Raw genomic sequence first — 5,937 nt, 5'->3', positions numbered from 1 at the left:
TTAGTGGATTTGGTGCAGCTGTGTCTTTATCTTGGCTGTAGTGAGTCTTTAGAGGTTTTTGGTCAGACACATTCTGTATTCTTGTTTGTGAACCAAGGTTGGTTGTCCAGAAGGTAAGAGTTCCTGTCCTGATTCTCTGTTCTCAGAGGTTCTCTGGTAGGCTGCAGGAGACTTTAGCGTTTGGGTTTTACTAGTTTGGTTTTTGTACGGTTTCATTTGGACGACTATCTTGAGGCCCCTCCATGTGGTTTAGTGTGGTTTTCTGCAACAGTTCTACAAAGCAACCTGCAGCAGAAGAGACATTGAGAGTTTTTAGGAAGTTCTGGAGACCAGACTTTAGAGCAGCAGAAACATTTGTCAGCAGTTTCAGCAGGAGAAGGTGAGCTTCAGAGTAGAAATGAGACGGAAACCTTCTTGACCCGTGTGGTGAGGTCCTGTACCAAGAGTTTGAGCAGGTTGTGAAGAGTCTGTAGTTCTTTGGTCTGAAAGCACAAGAAGAGTCGACTCATTAAAGGAGAAAACAGGAGATAATGTTGGTTCTTGTGTCGCTCTGCAGTTTCCAGTTTCCTTAGACTGAATGTCAAGTTTATATTTTAAATTATTTCCCATGTGAGCCCAAGAAGACTTCAATAAACTCCCTCCAGCCCCTGGACACAACATATTTTATTACCATGTTAAATCTTTTTGTTTGAAATGTTTTTGAGTTTTAATCATAGTTTTAGCATAGTTTTTTCTCTTTGCTTGTTTAGTTTTGTCATCTGTGTAAAAGGTGCTAAACAAATAAAGTTGAATTGATAAACTGAATAACTGACTAACTCATGATTGTGACAACAGAAGTATTTTCATTGTGATTTAAGGGTTTATTTCATTTTTAAGGTTGGAGTTACAATCTTGACAGAAAAAGAAGATTAAAGAAATAAACTACATAACAAAAAGCAATTAAATCAAAGGGAAAAAAAATAATACAATATAACTTTTAACAAGTTTTACTATTAAAGAGATTTATGAAATTTAAGATGTAATTTCTAATTAAACATTTAATTTTTTTATTAAATGTGTCTTTTTAAAGGTTTAATAATCTAATTAAATGTTTTGCATTTTTTAAAAATGTTTAATATTCTTCTTGTTTAATTGTATTTTTTAAATGTTTAATTATGGAAAATATTTTATCTGTAATTTTTAATATTTGTATTTTAAAAATTTTGTTTAATTTCATCATGACATGTATTGTATCTTGTTGAATTATCTCATTCAATATTTTGTCTGTTTAATATAATTTAATTGTATTTAATGTTTAACTCTATTCAAGAAGAATATTAAACCTTTAAAAAGACAAAACATTTAATTAAAAAATTAAATGTTTAATTAGAAAATTACATCTTAAAGACAATAAAACTTCAAATAGGAATTAAACAGAAAATACAATGAAGCATATAAAAAGAAGATTAAACATTAAAAGGTGGTAAAACATTTAAAAAGAAAACCTTAAAGATTTAATCGAAACATTAAATATTGGGAAAGGAAAAAAAACTCAAACAAGCCGATAAAACATTTGAAAAAACAATTAAACATTAAAAAGACAAAACATTTGGAAATCAAATCAGACATTAGAAAAGAATAAAAGGTGAGAAAAGAGCAAAACTAAACATTTAAGAAGAATCAAACTAAAGACAAAACATTTGAAAAGACACCAGTTAGACTTTAGAAGATCACATTAAATAGAAGAGACAATAAAACGATCAAAAAGAGCAAAAACAGATAAAGGTCTTAAGGCGCTTTCTTGTCTGAAACGAAAACATCAAGTTGTTTCTTCAAACATTTCCTCTTTCTATGTTCTTGGTTTGATTGTGGACAGATTTACTAAGAACTCATTTAAGAAAACTACTTTCCAGATAAAGTCTACTAGTAGTTGAAGGCATTTATCAAACTAATGTTACCTTCTGATCTCCACAAACTTTACTGTTCAGTGAAGAGAATTAAAGTTTGTTGAGGATTTCTAAAAAACCCACAGGTGAAAGTCTGAGAAGAACTCAGATGGATGGTCTAAATGTGAAATCAAGACTCATGGTCACAAGTTTTAAGGCTTTTGTTAACCAGAAAGTTCAAACTAACAGAGAAGTACTGAGAAACTTTTAAAATTTCAGTCCTCAGACTGTCTGAAGGTTCAAAGTAACAGTGAACTACTCAAGAACTTTTAAGATTTCTGTCCTCATAATGTGGAAAGGTTCAAACTAACAGAGAACTACTCAGGAACTTAGAAGATATCAGTCCTTGGGCTGTCTGAAGGTTCAGTCTAACAGAGAACTACTGTGGGACTTAGAAAATTTCAGCCCTCAGACTGTCTGAAGGTTCAAACTAACAGAGAAGTACTCAGGAACGTAGAAGATTTCAGTCCTTGGACTGTCTGAAAGTTCAATCTAACAGAGAATTACTGTGGGACTTAGAAAATTTCAGCCCTCAGACTGTGTGAAAGCTCAGGTCCTGAGGACTCGGGAGGTGTGGAGGCTTTGGAAAGTCTTGGAACTGAGGGTTCCACCCTCCAGCACAAAGGGTGAAGTCCAGCCTCCTGAGAAAAATGGTCGAGTCGAGACTCGAGTTAAAAAAAAAAACTCGAAAACGAGAAAAAATAGATGATAAATGCGCAAAAAAAAGAAGAATTAGTATCTGAGCGAGTAGCTCAGGAGGATAAGACGATAGCCTTCCAACTGGAAGGTCGCAGGTTCAAGACCCACCACTGGCAATTTTCTTTCTTTGTCTTTGTCAGGATTTTGATAAAATTTAAGAAGGGTCTGGTCTTGAACCAGCGACCTGCAGCTCCACAGGCAAATCCTTAACTCACTGAGCTACAGATCAGATGAAAAGAAATAAATTCGTCGTCCCTTTGGCATCGTAGTTCATGAAGTGACCACATGGGTGGAGCCAAGGCGGAGTCTGGGTGGAGTCAGGGCGGAGAGCAGGCGGGGAGGTGGGTGGCGGCCTCCCCCCTCTACTCCCCCACCGCCCACCACACCTTCACCCGCCCGACGAGTTCTTCGAGTCTCCACGAGTTCTTCGAGTCTCCATGGGTTTTCCCAAGTTTCTGGAGTTTCCACGAGGTCAGAGGCAGAACAAGTTGTCATGAAGAGGTGTTGAAGTCGGTCAGGATGGACTGACTTTTTACAGCAACTAGAAGGAAACGACTAGAAGAGCAGGTCTTTGACCACCATCCATAAAATCCATGGAGTTGGCTCCAGAGAAATGAAAGAAGGTCAACTTTTATCAACCTCCATCCAGATGTTCAACTTGATATCTTTACTTTGACATTTTTAGCACCACAAACCTTTAGTATCACACTTTATTATCATTTATTAGGACTTTAATGGAATCCACCAGCAGATTTAGTTTTTGTTGACAAACTTTATTCTTGTCATCATGGGACTGCAGTATTTAAAACTGTTCCTTCTATCTGACCTCATGTTTATTAGTTTTAGTGGAGAAAGTTATTTTAATTGTCGATTAGTCTCTTAAAAAGCAAGTAATAAATTGGATTAGTCAAGAAGTTTAAATTTCTTACTTTGTCATATTTTAAATATGACAAAAAATATAAAAATAAAGTGTCTTGAAACAATTTGACCTGTAATTGGCGTTATATAAATAAAATTGAATTCAAATTGTATGTATCTTGTAATGTTGGAGTAATTCAGCCATATATGGTGGAAAACACATTTTCTTTGTCCATTAATCTGTTGATCGTTTTCTCCAGTAATTCATTTCTTGTTTTGGTTTATAAAATGTCAAACCCAAATATATTCAGTTTACTGTCATAAAAAACGAAAAGATTTACATTCATGATGCAGGAATCAGGCAGTTTTTCACTTTTTATCTTAGTTTAGTCAGAAAGATAGTTGATAATGTGTGAATTGTTGCAGCTTGTGAGCCGTAGAAAGTTTTAATCTTTGGGGCCGACTATCAGAAAACATTTAGAAACCAACATCAACAAAACACTCAACAAAGATTTGAACATCATTAAAGGGAAATCTGACTTTTGCATGACAATGTCTAATGAAAGGACATTTATTTCCAATGTAAATGTGTGATATTCATCCTCTGGAGCTTTCTCTTCACATCGTCTTCCACCTGGACTGGTTTGGTCGGGAGCATGTGCAACAAACATTTGAAAAACTGCACTTTAACATCAATGAATGACACTGAAGTTTAATCTCTACATAAATGAGGCTGAGTCTGAATGTGCTGCTCTGTCATTAACCCCTAAGTTTAGGGAAAGTTAAAACAAAAGAGGACAGTTTAGATAAGACTTGAGAATGAGCTTATTTTGAACAAACATCTCAGACTTTCTGAGCTTCAGCACCTCTAGCAAGATAATTTAACAACAAGCAACTCAAGAGATCCAGAAGTTGCAGAGAATTAGCTTTAGCTGAGCCAAAGAACATGTGGGACGCTAACCTGGCAAACATTTCAGACTTTTCTCTGTGAATTCTGAGAAATAATTTCCTATTTAATGACAGAGCTACACATCTTAACTCAGTCTCATTAAAACAGACTCTAATTCAGTGTCATCCATCCATATTAAAGTGCAGTTACCCAAAATGTTTGTTGCATGAGCTCCAACAAAACCTGTCCAGGTAGAAGGCCACTTTGACAAACAGGAAGTGGATGATTCCAAGCAGATTTATAGAAGGGGGAACCGGACTGTACTAAGTGTGGTCGAGTATAGAGGGGTGTTTTGTGGGTTTTTAAGGCTGATAATGATTATTAGTGAGACGTGTGGAGTAGATATTCATTTGCAGTAAATGAAAGTATTTAAAATCTTGGAGTTAAACTTACAAGAACACAAACTCTAACAGAAAACTTTGTTGACACGTTTTTGTTTTGCTTAGAGATGTTAAGTTAAAGGAGTTTTATTCGTGACGTATAACCAATCAAATCACTCCAGAAGACAGAGCGACCACAGGTAGATAAAGGTTCAGAGCCAAAGTAGTGTCATTTTAAAATGTATTTATTACCGTAAATCGGTAAAAATAAAATACTGATAATCAGTAAATCAGTTAGCCCACAATTACTACAATTCTACAATGTATGTCTCTTTCCTTTGACTTGTTATTTGTACAATAAATGATGTATATGATGGCGTTTTTTCATACCAAAGGCTATACTATGATGTTTTCTAAGAGACATACCATGCTACTCTGTTTGCACTCCTCCTCTGTTTTCTGGATTGTACTCAGCTGCATGCCTTCGTCCATCCGGCCTCCGTTGACTCGTCCCGCCTGCCATCTCTGGAGCTGAAGCTGGATTGGAACAGACCAAAGTACAGTCCAATCACGATGCCAGCTGCCTCTCAAAAGGCTCCTTCATCTGGCAGGTGGTTGCACTTCTTCTGAGGGGAAGCTGAGCTGGCCCAGCAGAACTTTGGAGATGTGTTCCAGTGGTTGGTGGATGTGTGGGGAGATAGAGAGGGACCTTTGAATTGTTCAGAAAGGAAAACAGGGAACCCATAAGGTAGTTTTAGTTTAGGGTGCTACTGCAGTGTGTTTTTGGGTTTTAAGAGGTGAACAGGAAGAGTTTTTTTTCGGATTGATTATCTTTTACATTGTTCCTTGTTGGAATGCCCATCAATGTCAACGTGAAGTTCACTTTTAGTTCTGTTTATTTATTTTTATTTTACTAACACCCATTTGCTTTTAACCCCCTCACATGTTGTGTTGTTGTAAACTTACTCTTTCAAATAAATACTCGTCTAACCCTCTGGAAACCAGCATTTGGACTGTTTTTGTGTTGCTCCTCACCTACGTCAGACAGCCGGGACATAACGTTTTGTGGACTAAAGGCTATACTATGACATTTTTTGGACGACATGCTATACTATGACGTTTTTTGGACCAAAGGCTATACTATGACAATTTCAGAGCGACATGCTATACTATGATGTTTTTAGAG

The sequence above is a fragment of the Amphiprion ocellaris genome, chromosome 7, assembly GCF_022539595.1.
Source record: "Amphiprion ocellaris isolate individual 3 ecotype Okinawa chromosome 7, ASM2253959v1, whole genome shotgun sequence".
Taxonomy (NCBI): domain Eukaryota; kingdom Metazoa; phylum Chordata; class Actinopteri; family Pomacentridae; genus Amphiprion; species Amphiprion ocellaris.
Note: the sequence above shows the minus strand (reverse complement) of the source record.